The sequence below is a fragment of the Rhinoderma darwinii genome, chromosome 6 (genome assembly GCF_050947455.1).
Source record: "Rhinoderma darwinii isolate aRhiDar2 chromosome 6, aRhiDar2.hap1, whole genome shotgun sequence".
Lineage (NCBI taxonomy): Eukaryota > Metazoa > Chordata > Amphibia > Anura > Rhinodermatidae > Rhinoderma > Rhinoderma darwinii.
In genome coordinates this window covers 90,941,307-90,954,706 of record NC_134692.1, presented here as the reverse complement: position 1 = coordinate 90,954,706, position 13,400 = coordinate 90,941,307, and the positions used below count along the sequence as shown (strand labels likewise).

The 13,400-nt window shown below is 39.7% G+C and overlaps 1 long non-coding RNA gene across 2 annotated transcripts in view; it reads left to right on the top strand.

The window, feature by feature from the left end:
- Nucleotides 1–11,545, top strand: part of LOC142656371 (uncharacterized) — a 34,504-nt gene extending 22,959 nt beyond the window's left edge. Inside the window, exons 2-4 of one of the 2 annotated variants that reach the window (XR_012849665.1) lie at nt 9,040–9,158; nt 9,833–9,947; nt 11,229–11,545. This is a non-coding gene — a long non-coding RNA (uncharacterized LOC142656371). Of the gene's footprint in view, nt 1–9,039; nt 9,163–9,832; nt 9,948–11,228 lie in introns of both variants that reach the window. The other variant, XR_012849666.1, reaches the window with a different exon arrangement.
- Nucleotides 11,546–13,400: the final 1,855 nt, after the last annotated feature.

Genomic DNA, 13,400 nt, shown 5'->3' with positions numbered 1-13,400 from the left:
TGTGAAACGAGGCAGCTGTTAACAGCCTGTCTTTTCACACGTAACTGCCTCTCAGCGTGTGAACATACCCTTAGAAAGGAATAAGTCATGACTAAAGGTGAGTGTGTTGCACACGGACCGAGAGTTCCAGAGAGCACAGTTAAAAGAGACAGGAGAAGACATACAGGGAATGGTAAAAAGATTTGCAGGGTTTCTATGTGTGGCAGGTAAGTGGTTGAGCTTGGCAGAAGAAAAGGGTGGCCCAGGGTTGGGAGAGATGTCCCCTGCAGCTAATAGCAGGAGAATGGAGAGAGACAGCAGATGGTTCTGTGATTTATGAGAGCGTTTTTTATGTTGGGCAGTGGAATGAGATGGGGTAAGTTGACTGAGGAAAGTGAATGGTGAATGGGAGCTGTACATGGGGGAGGCCAGGAGAGAAGGACTGATGTGGACTGTTTTTTAGCAAGTCTTAAATGGGCGATAGGATTGAAAACCAAGAGCAGCTCTAATGATGAGAGCGGTGGCAAACATTTTTGTTTACAGATCGTTCGAAATCTAATATTTAGAGCGTGGGCTAGTTTGGTAATGCAGCTTACCTGTCACTGACCCTGTGCAACTGCCATGTATAACTGCCAGGACACTTTGACAGTATGACACTTAGACAGAGATGACTTCTGCCTTCGTGCCCCCCTGCACGAGTGCCTTCACCATATGCTACATCTAAATTTATAGGGAGTAGATGCTCAGATCTAGGCCTAATTAAGCTCGTTCAGCTATTAATCAAATCAACTAGACACATGAGGTGAAAAGCTATGCAGAGATAAACAAACAAACTAGCAGGTCTGGATGATCATAAAACTTAACGACGATCAAACACTGACAAAACTTAGGGTATGTTCACACGGCCAAATTTCAGACGTATACGAGGCGTATTATGCCTCGTTTTACGTCTGAAAAGACGGCTCCAATACGTCGGCAAACATCTGCCCATTCATTTGAATGGGTTTGCCGACGTACTGTGCAGACGACCTGTTATTTACGCGTCGTCGTCTGACAGCTGTCAAACGACGACGCGTAAAAATACAGCCTCGTCAAAAGTGCAGGACACTTCTTTGGACGTTTTTGGAGCTGTTTTCTCAGACTCCAATGAAAACAGCTCCAAAAACGGACGTAAAAAACGCAGCGAAAACGGCGCGAAAAACGCCGCGAAAAATGTGAGTTGGTAAAAAAACGTCTGAAAAGCAGGGTCTGTTTTCCCTTGAAAACAGCTCTGGATTTTCAGACGTTTTTGTTGACTACGTGTGAACATACCCTTAGAGATAACATTAGACTATATAGCAAGACAGGAAAGCAGAGTACCATAAAATACAAGTTTCAGCTTTTTGAAATGCAGCTACAGCAGGGATGAGGTTTGCTTGGTTATATAAATCACAATGAGCCACCTTATACAAATGACAATTTTGAAATATAGGTTATTACAACTTTATGGATCTATCAATTAAAAACACTATGCCCTTTGGGATTAAACTTGGACTTTGAATTAAAATGTTTTCTTTAAATCACAGCTCTAATTACATCCATAAATTTTTTCTTTTTTGTTGCCACCTTCTAACCAAAAAAGAAAATAAAAAGGGTATTTTACCCACATGTATAAGATGTAAGATCGGTATATAATATTGTAAGATAAACACATAATGTTGTAATAACCTATATTTCAAAATTGTCATCTACAACCGTCTGAGCGGTAAAAAACTCATTTTATATCTAATACATTGCACTACTTAGGTAGTGCAATGTGTTAGAAATAAGAACATCAGACAGTTGGACCTTCAAGTCCCCTATTGGGACTTGAAAAAGTGTAAAAAAAAGTGTAAAAAAATAAGTTTGAAAACAATAAATGTTTAAAGTAATAAAATAAAACACAATCGCCCTTTTTCTCTTATCAAGTCCTTTATTATTGAAGAAAAATAAGAAACCATACGTATTTGGTATCGCTGCGACAAATAACGACCTGAGGTATCAAAATATTATATTTATTGCACGCTGTGAACAGCGTAAAAAAAAAACGTAAAAAACTATACCAGATTTTCTGTTTTTTGGTCACTTGGCCCTACAAATATTGGAATAAAAACAGAGAAAAAAGTTGCACGTATTCAAAAATGGTACCTAAAAAAACTATAGCTTGTCTCGCAAAAAAACAAGCCCTCATACAGCTCCATCGACAAAAGAATTAAAAAGTTATGGTTCTCACAACTTGGCGACAGAAAAAATACATTCTTTTTACAAAAGTAATTTTATTGTGCAAAAAGTTGTAAAACATAAAAAAGTTCTATAAATTAGGTATCGCTGGAATCGTACTGACCCACAGAATAAAGATATGTAATTTATAACACGTGGTGAACGCTGTATAAAAAAACCTAAAAAAAACTGCCAGAATTGTGTTTTTTTGTTTACCTGGCCTCCCAAAAAATAGGATAAAAGGTGTACCCCAAAATGGTACTAATAACTACAGCTCGTCCCGCAAAAAAACAGCCCTCGTACCACTACGTCTATGGAAAAAATAAAATTAGTTATGGCTCCATTAAGTCAGGAAAAATATGCAGTTGTGCAGCCCGAGGGAAACATTTCTTCTGTTTCAAGAGGCGATTTATCAAGGACCTAAAATTAGGGAACCAGGAAGGGGAGGGCCCACGCATATCCGCTGGAAGCGACGGTGCCCGTATTATACCAGGACAACACTTTCCCAGCAAAATTCCCCAAACTGCAAAGATGCGGTGTGTGGACTAAAAGGGGCATAAGAAAGGACGCCATATATCAGTGCGACACTGGCCTGTGCGGAAAGGATTGCTTCACAGCGTAACACACATCTATGGATTATTTTATTGTTTTTTTACCACATTATTATACCACCTGACTATGCCCCTGATGTACTCTGCCCAGCTCACATATGCCCCACATTATAAATGGAAACACCAGTAATAATCAAACAAATCAACTACCAAGCAAAATCCGCTCTCCAAAAGCCAAATGGCGCTCCCTCCGCTCTGAACCCTACAGTGTGCCCGTGCCCAAACAGCAGTTTACTTCCACATATATAGCACCGTCATACCCGGGAGAACCCTTCTAACAATTTTTGGGGTGTCTCCTGTGACATAATCTGAGCATGACATATTTGCCACTGAAATGGCATATCTAGGGAAAAATATACATTTTTGATTTGCCCCATCCGCAGCGCATTCATTTATGCAAAAGACCGGTGGGGTGAAAATACTCACTACACCCCTTAATAAATGCCTTGAGGGGGTGTAGTTTCCAAATGGGGTCATTCTCAGGGGTTTCTTTTATTTCACATCAGAGCCTCGGCAATTGTGAACCAATACTTTGTAAATCGCCAAATTAGGCCTTAATTTTACATGCTACGCTTTCACTTTTGAGCCCTGTCAAATGTAGGGTGTCTCTAAAACCGGGAAACACAGCACAATAATTAGAGACCTGTCTTATGATGGTGGCACAAGCTGGGCACCACATATTGGTATATCTATGCAAAAAAATAAAATTTTCACTCTGCAACATCGAGTGCACGCTAATTTCTACATAACACCTGCAGGGTTAAAGAGGCTCCCACCAGATTATAAGTGCCCTGTCTCCTACATAATCTGATCGACGCTGTAATGTAGATAACCGCAGTGGTTTTTATTTTGAAAATCGATCATTTTTGAGCAAGTTATGAGCTAGTTTCGATTTATGCTAATGAGCTTCTCAATGGACAACTGGGCGTGTTTTTTACTTTTTACCAACTGGGTGTTGTACAGAGAAGTGTATGACGCTGACCAATCAGTGACTAATCAGCGTCATACACTTCTCATTGTTCCAGCCCAGCTTTTTTCACTGCACAATCACACTGTGCTGTGGATCATGCTGGGCTGGAACAATGAGAAGTGTAGGACACTGATTAGTCACTGATTGGTCAGCCTCATACACTCCTCTGTACAACACCCAGTTGGTAAAAAGTAAAAAAACACCCAGTTGTCCATTGAGAAAGTCATGAGCTAGTTTAGATTTATGCTAATAACTTGCTCAAAAATGATCGTTTTTCAAAATAAAAACCACTGCTCTTATCTACATTACAGCGCCGATCACATTATGTAGGAGATAGAGCATTTATAATCTGGTGACAGAGCCTCTTTAACATGCTTACTACACCACTAGGTAAATGCATTGAGGGGTGTAGTTTCCAAAATGGCGTCACTCCTGGGAGGGGGGGGGGGGGGGTTCCACTGTTTTGGGCCCTCAGGCGCCCAGCAAGCAATCCAGCAAAATCTGCACTCCAAATGGCGCTCCTTCCCTTCTGAGCCCTGCCGTGTGTCCAAACAGCAGTTTATGACCACATATGGGGTATTGCTGTACTTGGGAGAAATTGCTTTACAAATGTTGGGTTCTTCTTTTCCTTTATTTGTTGAGAAAATTAAAAATGTTGCGCTAACTTTATTGAAGAAAAAGGATTGTTTTTATTTTCACTGCCCAATTCGAATAAATTCTAACATCTATGTGGTCAAAATGCTTACTACACCGATAGAAGAATTACTCAAGCGGTGTAGTTTCCTAAATGGTGTCACTTTTTGGGCGTTTTCATTGTTTTGTCCCCTCAGGGGCTTTGCAAATGTGACATGGCCTCCGCAAACCATTCCTGCTATATGTGAACTCCAAAAGCCAAATAGCGCTCTTTCCATTCTAAGCCCTGCCGTGTGTCCAAACAGCCGTTTATTACCACATGTGGGGTATTGTTTTACTCAGGAGAAATTGCTTTACAAATTTGTTTGTGCCTTTTCTCTTTTAGTCCTTGTGGAAATGAGAAAAAAAATCGCTAAACCTACATTTTCTTTAAAAACTTCCAATAATTTCTGTAAAAAACCTGTGCGGTCAAAATGCTCACTATACCCCTAGATAATTTCCTTGAGGTGTGTAGTTTCCCAAATGGGGGATTTCCACTGTTTTGGCACCGCAAGAGCCCTTCAAACCTGACATGGTGCCTAAAATATATTGTAATAAAAAGAACGCCCCAAAATCCTCTAGGTGCTCCTTTGCTTCTGTGGCCGGTGCTTCAGTCCAGTAGCATGCTACAGCCACATGTGGGATATTTCCTAAAACTGCAGAACCTGGGCAATAAATATTGAGTTGCATTTCTCGAAGACTTTGTTATAAAGAAAATTGGATTAAAAATTAATTACTGAAAAAAAATATGAAATGTATAAATATCACCTCTACTTTGCTTTAATTCCTGTGAAAAGTTTAAAGGGTTAAGAAATTTTCTAAATCCTGTTTTGAATACTTTGAGGGCTGAAGTTTTTAAAATGGGGGTGACTTTTTTGGGGTTTCTAATATATAAGGCCCTCAAAGCTACTTCCCAACAGAACTGGCCCCTGTAAAAATAGCCTTTTGAAATTTTCTTGAAAATGTGAGAAATTGCTGCTAAAGTTCTAAGCCTTGTAACGTCCTAGAAAAAAGGATGTTCAAAAAAACTATGCCAATCTAAAGTAGACCTATGGGGGATGTTAGTTAGCAACAATTTTGTGTTATAACTGACTGTTTTACAAGCAGATACATTAATGTTGAGAAAAACGCTAATTTTGCAATTTTTCGCTAAATTTTGGTGTTTTTGACAAATACTGAACATATCGAGCAAATTTTGGCAGTAACATAAAGTCCAATGTGTCACGAGAAAACAATCTCAATCGCTTGGATAGGTTTAAGCATTCCAACGTTATTACCACATAAAGTGAAACATGTCAGATTTGAAAAATGAGGCTGTCCGTAAAGTCAAGTGGCTAAAGAGGGAAGGGGTTAATGTTACTAATGGTTTTTTTGTGTATTTTGTTTTTTACAGGTTGTTGGACTACGTCAGATTCAAGGATTTTAGATTACAGCATTTTTATTTTCATTACATTTAACTAGTGTTGTGTGGCCTTTTATTTCAAATATATATATATATATATTTTTTTTTAACTTTATTACCACTGCCTTAGTGATGGTGGCTGTCTGATAGATGGCATCCATTACTAAGGCGGGGCTTAGTGTTAGCCGGTGCAGAGGCTAACACTCTCTCGCCCATTATTTCCCCGATACCCACCGCCACCAGGGATACTGGGAAGAGCCAGGTACGATCCAGTACCTGACCATCTGAAGTGACGGTCGGGCACTGGGGCGGCCGCAGGCTGGGAATTCCCAAAAACAATGGGCTTTCCCACCCTGCTAATGCAAGCCTGTGGTTTTGTCTGGCTGGATATGAAAAATAGGTGGGGACCCCCACATCTGTTTTTTTTTTTTTTCAATAAACAATTGCTATAAAAATTATTTTTCATAACCAGCTAGATATTATAAAGCCGCTGCAGCCTAGCATTATCAGGGTGGGAAGGACCCTTGTTTTTGTGCTTTCCCAGGGTAATACCGGCCTGCAGCCGCCCCAGTTACCAACCATCACTTAAGATGGTCGGGTAGTAGATTGTACCCTGCTCTTTCTGGCACCCCTGGTGTCGGTGGGTATCGGGGTCATAATGGAGGGGTTAATGCTAGCCTCTTCACCGGCTAACACTAAGTCCCACCTCAGTAATGGACGCTGTCAGTCAGACAGCCGTCATTACTAAGTCAGTAGTAATAAAGTTATAAAAAACACCTATACAGAAAAAACATTTTATTGAAATAAAAGCGCCCCACATAACCATTTCAGTGAAAATAAAAATGCCGTCATCGAAGTAGTCCTCGAATCTGACGTATTCCAACAACCGAACCTGTAAAAAAACACAAAAAAAAGAAAACGCATTAGTACTACTAATAACTTAATAAGCAAAACAATTATACTTGCCATCCTGGGTCTGTCGAAATTAAGCAGTGACAGCTCTACGCGATCATTGGTTAGTTTACATGGTCCCAGGTTACGTCTGTTCATTGGCCTACTTTTAAAGTAGGATGATGTACTGAGGTAACGGGCATAGTTTTTTTTGCTCCAGTTGGGAGGGGGGCTGCTTCAGGAGTGATTTTTATTTTTCTAAAAAATAAGCTGACCTGATCAAGTATAGGGGAAATGGCCCCAGTGTTCATGTGAGGGAGGGGGCAGGGGAAGGATTGTTAATGGGTTAGCACTGAGCTTTTCTTCAAGGGTATGTCGTAGCGTAAACTCTACAGATTTTACGCAATGGATTTCATTGCAAAAAATCCGCAGTGTAATACAGTAGCTTAGAGTGGATGATATTTGAACAAATCTCCACACGCTGCATAAAAAACCTCACCGAAAACAGGTCATAATTTGATCTGCGGAGCGTTTTTTAATCCGGAGCATGTCCATTTATGCTGCGAGATCGCTGGTTTTCTGTCGCAGGTTTTCCCCTATTGAAGTCATCTGGCAGGTAAAATCCACAACAATTAACACATGGTGCGATTTTTTTTTTTTTGCCGTTAAAGCTGCGTTTTCGGGGGTGTCGGCCCTAAAAGTGCCAAGGGCAGCACCAACTCCAAATATGGCCCTGTCTGGAGGGGTGACCACATTTTTCCATCAGCAGCATCCATTGAATAACATTGTGCACCATAAAGGAAACTATCAAGTGCCGTGTACAGCGTTATTAAATGGAGGCTTCTTATTTACGGGTCTCGTCACACGCCCCTCCATCAGTGGCCATATTTTGCCAGTATACCACTAGCTCAAAAACAAATCTCACTCCATTGCACCTTATAAAAATGGAAATAGTTACCATGAGAGGACAGTAGGAAAACGTGGATATCCGCAGTTCTCATCAGTTGCTAGATTACTAATATGTAAGAAGCGGACTGGAACCAAGGGACAGCTTCACTCGGACCATGGAGAGGGGATGACAGACCAGAGAATTGCATTACAGCAGTCATTTGCAGCTGTCGGTGCATGCTGACAGTTGTAGTTTCTCAACCGCTAGAGGCGCGGTTTGCCAGCTGCTGGATTAGTCTATAACCTGTCATCACTTCTCTCGAAGGTCAAAACGCGTAGGGCACTGTAGATTCGGCTCTTTCATTCTAGCCACCATAGTCTGACAAATCTGAAGTTATAGTATATCTTTCAACTGAATTTGTAATTGAAGACTGGCCTGTACAAATGTGTGCAGCAGCTTGCAAAGGCTTTCCACATAAAACTTATCAGTAATTATTTCCCCCTTAGAGGCTCGGTCACCACATTATAAGTGCCCTATCTTCGACATAATGTGATTGGCGCTGTAATGTAGATTATAGCAGTGTTTTTTTTTATTTAGAAAAACCATCTATTTTGACCAAGTTATTACCTATTTTAGCTTTATGCTAATGAGTTTCTTAATGCCCAATTGGGTGTGTTTATACTTTTGACCAAGTGGGCGTTGTACAGAGGAGTGCATGACGCTGACCAATCAGCGTCATACACTTCTCCATTCATTTACTCTGCACATAGTGATCCTGCGTTGTTCACTATGTGCAGCCACATACACACACACACACACACACACACACACACACACACACACACACACACACACACACACACACACACACACACACTAACGTTACTGAAGTGTCTTGAGAGTGAATAGACATTGCTACCAGGACGCGATGTCTATTCACAATCCCGACACTACGCTAACGTTTGTGTGGGACTTACAGCACAGCAAGCGTAATCTTGCTGTAAATGAATGGAGAGGTGTATGATGCTGATTGGTCAGCGTCATACACTTCTCTCCACAACGCATTGGGCATTAAGAAAGTCATTAACATAAAGCTAAAATAGGTCATAATGTGAAAATAGATAGTTTTTCTAAATAAAAACCACTGCTGTAATCTACATTACAGCGTCGATCACATTATGTAGAAGATAGGCCACATAATGTGGTGACAGAGCCTCTTTAAAATAAAAACAAAAAAACTTTGCCTGAGGAAGAGTGGGGCATAATCTCATTTTGATTTTCTATGAACCCGTCGTGCTCTGTCCCCTAGTAAGCAGCACTATCCATGATGCTAAATGGTTTTCTTGGAGTGTTCTTAAAAGCTTACTTCTCTTGTTTTCTCTTTTAGCCTCAAGATTTATTGCTGCCTCCTGACACTGGACACCCAATTCCTAGAGAAATGTGAAACAACCAGATCTCCGTGCCAGCTTCTACCATGTCGTCGCTAGCCAGAGTTGCTTTCAAATAGTAGGTACATAGTTTAGTTCCTTAGTCTGAATGACTTTGTCATATCCAATGTCCTTGTCCCATAAACCTCCAACTACATGCTTTCTGTAGAAAGGCTAATCCTAATCCCCATAAATGTTTCTGGCCTTGACTGGGATTACCGTTCCCTGCCTTAGGCCTTTTGGCCAGCTAGAATAAAGTTCCTGGCTCTGGCTCTTCCTTTCAGGTATTTACATCCTATTTTCCTTTCCATAATGCCCCTTGGCTGTTTTTAGCATACCGTGTAATCTCATTAGCATTTCTAGGTTAATAGCATACATAATGGCTTTAGAATTCTAAACCATTACTGTAATAAACATAGTAATAAGGTGTTCACCATACAACTACATGGTGAAAATGTCAACCCATCCCTAGTTGCGGCAGGATAGGTAGTAGCTACTTGAGCATGATTTGCGCAACTTCTGTCAAAAGGATTAATGAAAACAGAAAAGCACCACGTGCTTTTCTTTTTACAAACATCCAAATGGAGTGTCATAATGATGGCGGCTGCGCGAAAACCACGCAGCGGCGCATCATATGATGCTGCCACACGGAGCTGTCAAGTGCCTTTTGCGCAGTCAAAACACCGAGTTTTTTGCGTGCGCAAAAGGCACACGCTCGTGTGAATCCAGCCTTAGTGTTTTTCTTTCTTGTAGGCATGAGAAGTTGTTTCTATCTACTGTGGACCTCCGAAGTAACCAACAACCACCCAACTTTGCCATCCATGTGCTAGTCATTCAACAAGACAGGGCAGGAAGCCAACATAAGATGGTATGTGTAATTTTTTCATTATTTTCCCACTTTACATTGTACCCAACACAAGAGGCAGAAAATGGCAGTCCTTCGCTGGTCTCAATAATTCCCTTCTCTCTGTTAAAACTAAAAAAATATTGATTCATAATCCCCCCGTTATGAATCAAATCTTTTTAGTGTTATTGGGGGAAAGGGATTGTTGGCATTGGTGATTTTGTTTATTTTCTTAATCTTTGGGTTTTATTAATAGTAGGACGACTTATGTTCTACTCAAAGTAGTTTACTTTTCACCTTTTCTGGTGAAGACCCACCCAATCATCCCAGATTTCCTTAATTTTTATATGGAGTAGTGCTGTATATGATTACGGCCTCCACCTAGTGCTAAAGTACATTGGCTTGTGATATTTCGTGAGACATGAAATGTACTCTGTAGATCCCATAGTACCAGGTTTTAAATGGCTATCCAAAGCTGGTTCCCAGAACTGCCCCTTTCATTTTCACTTAAAGGTATTATGGTTCATAAGCCCCCCCATTATGTATCAAGCCTTTCTGTGTTAATGAAGGGGTGGTGAAGGGCGTTGTTGGTAGACGGTTATTTAACTGGTAATTTCCCTTTAAAAGGTGGAGTTCATCTTCAGACTATGTTTGAGATGGGCAGTGTAAAGGTAGCTTGTAATCCATTATAGTGGCTTAATGTATGGCCATCAGGTGTAACGTTCCCTTTTTCAGGTTACTCCATTAGGAAGCTAAAGAAAAAATAAAGATTACAATGGCAGTCTGAAGCTGGTTCCCAAAACTGCCCTTTTCATGATCACTTAAAGTTATTATGGTTCGTAAGCCCCCCATTATGTATCAAGCCTTTCTATATTAATGGAGGGATGGTGAAGGGAGTTGGTGGTAGACTGCTGTTTAACTGGTAATTTCCCTTTAAAAGGTGGAGTTCATCTTCAAACTGTTTAAAATGAGCAGCGGTAGATTGTAATCCATTATGCAGGATAAATTAACATTATCAAGAATCCGGTTCAATCCTTCAGTGTAGGGGTTGGAAGGGAACTTCAGGTTGCAGGAAGGGGATAAAGATGTAATTTTACCAATATTAGTAGAGATGTGTAAAATGTTTTGGTAGCTGACCTTTTACGATGAACAAATCTTTATACAAAGGTACAAGGAACGTCATGTATCTAATCGGCAGTTGTAAATCCGTAAATGAATTTAGCAAAACTTTCCTAGTTTTAAATGCACTTCAATATACGGTCATTTGAGATAAATATAATCTGAGAAATGAGGTTTCTCTTCTAGGGTCTCGCTGACTGGGGAATACTCTGCATCTCTACATCTGCTATGCTGTGTAGTAATCATCCACTTGAAGTATCAAGAACACGTGCAACTTGGAGACTGGGCTGCACCGGATTCTTAACCCCTTCAGGACTGAGCCTGTTTTGGCCTTCAGGACGAAGCAGATTTTTCAAATCGGACGTGTCACTTTATGTGGTAATAACTCCGGAATGCTTTTGCCTATCCAAGTGATTCTGGGTGTTTTCTCGTGACATATTGTACTTTATGTTAAAGAAAAAATTTGGTAGATAAATTCAATATTTATTTGTAAAAAACACCAAGATTTAGAGAAAATTAGCAAAAATTTGCATTTTCTAAATTTAAATGTATACTTGTAAAACAGATAGTAATACCACACAAAATACTTACTAGTTTATATTTCCCATAGGTCTACTTTGTTTGCATCGTTTTTTGAACATTCTTTTATTTTTCTCGGACGTTACAAGGCTTAGAACTTTAGCAGCAATTTCTCATATTTTCAAGAAAATTTCAAAAGGCTGTTTTTTCAGGGACCAGTGCAGTTCTGAAGTGGCTTTGAAGGCCTTATATATTAGAAAGTACCCATAAATCACCCTATTTTGAAAACTGCACGCCTCAAAGTATTCAAAACAGCATTCAGAAAGTGTTTTAACCCTTTAGGTGTTTCACAGGAATTACAGCAAAGTAGAGGTGAAATTTACAAATTTCTTTATTTTTTTTTCGAAAATTCATTTGTAATACATTTTTTCTGTACCACAGAAGGTTTTACCCAAGAAATGCAACTCAATATTTATTGCCCAGATTCTGCAGTTTTTAGAAATATCCCACATGTGGTCCTAGTACGGTAATGGACTGAAACACAGGCCTCAGTAGCAAAGGCGCACCTAGAGGATTTTGGGGCCTCTTTTTTTTTTTTTAGAATATATTTTAGGCACCATGTCAGGTTTGAAGAGTTCTTGTGGTACCAAAACAGTAAAGACCCCCCAAAAGTGACCCCATTTTGGAAGCTATACACCTCAAGGAATTTATCTATGGGTATAGTTAGGATTTTGAACCCAGTTTTTTTGCTAAATTTATTTGAATTAGTATGTGAAGTTGAAAATCTACTTTTTTTGTGAAAAAACATAGAAATGTTACAATTTTTGCAAGGAATAAAGTAGAAAAAACACCCTAACATATGTAAAGCAATTTCTTCCGATTTATAGCAATACCCCATGTGTGGTAATAAACTGCTGTTTGGACCCACAGCAGGCCTCAGAAGAGAAGGAGCACCTTTTTGGATTTCTGATTTTGCTGGAATAGTTTTCAGTGCCGTTTCGTGTTTGCAATGCACTGGAGGGATGAAAACAGTGGATACCCCCCCAAAAGTGACCCCATTTTGGAAACCACCCCTCAAGGAATTTTTCTAGGGGTATAGTTAGCATTTTGACCCCACAGTTGTTTTGCTGAATTCATTGGAATTAGTCTGTAAAGGTAAAAATCTACTTATTTTTTTTCTGTAAGAACGTAGACCTTTTTAATTTTTATAAGGAATAAAGGAGAAAAAGCACCCCAAAATTGTAAAGCAATTTTTCCTGATTACGTAAATACCCCATATGTGGTAATAAACTGCTGTTTGGACCCATACCGGGGCTTAGAAGAGAAGGAGCGCTATTTGGCTTTTGGAGCTCATGTTTAGCTGGAATAGTTTTTGTCATGTCGAATTTGCAAAGCCACTGAGACACCAAAACAGAAACGACACCACTTAAGGAATCTATCTAGGGGTATAGTGAGCATTTAGGCCCCACGTCTTTTGCAGAATTTATTAGAATAAGGCCGTGAAAATTTGTAAAGCAATTTCTCCCGAGTACGGCTATATCCCACGTGTGGTCATAAATGTTTTTTCATTAGAAAGTAATTAACCCTTTCCGAACTGATCCATGTTTTGCTTTTTCTTTTTCGTTTTTCCTCCCTGCTTTCCGAGAGCCACAACTTTTTTTAGTTTTCAGTCAATAGAGTGATGTGAGGGCTTATTTTTTGCGGGACGAGCTGTAGTTTTTATTGGTACAATTTTTTGGTACATAAGACTTATTGAGCACTTTTTATTACATTTTTTGGTAGAGCGAAGGTGACGAAAAAATTGATTTTGCCGTTTAAATTTATTTTTTTCACGGCGTT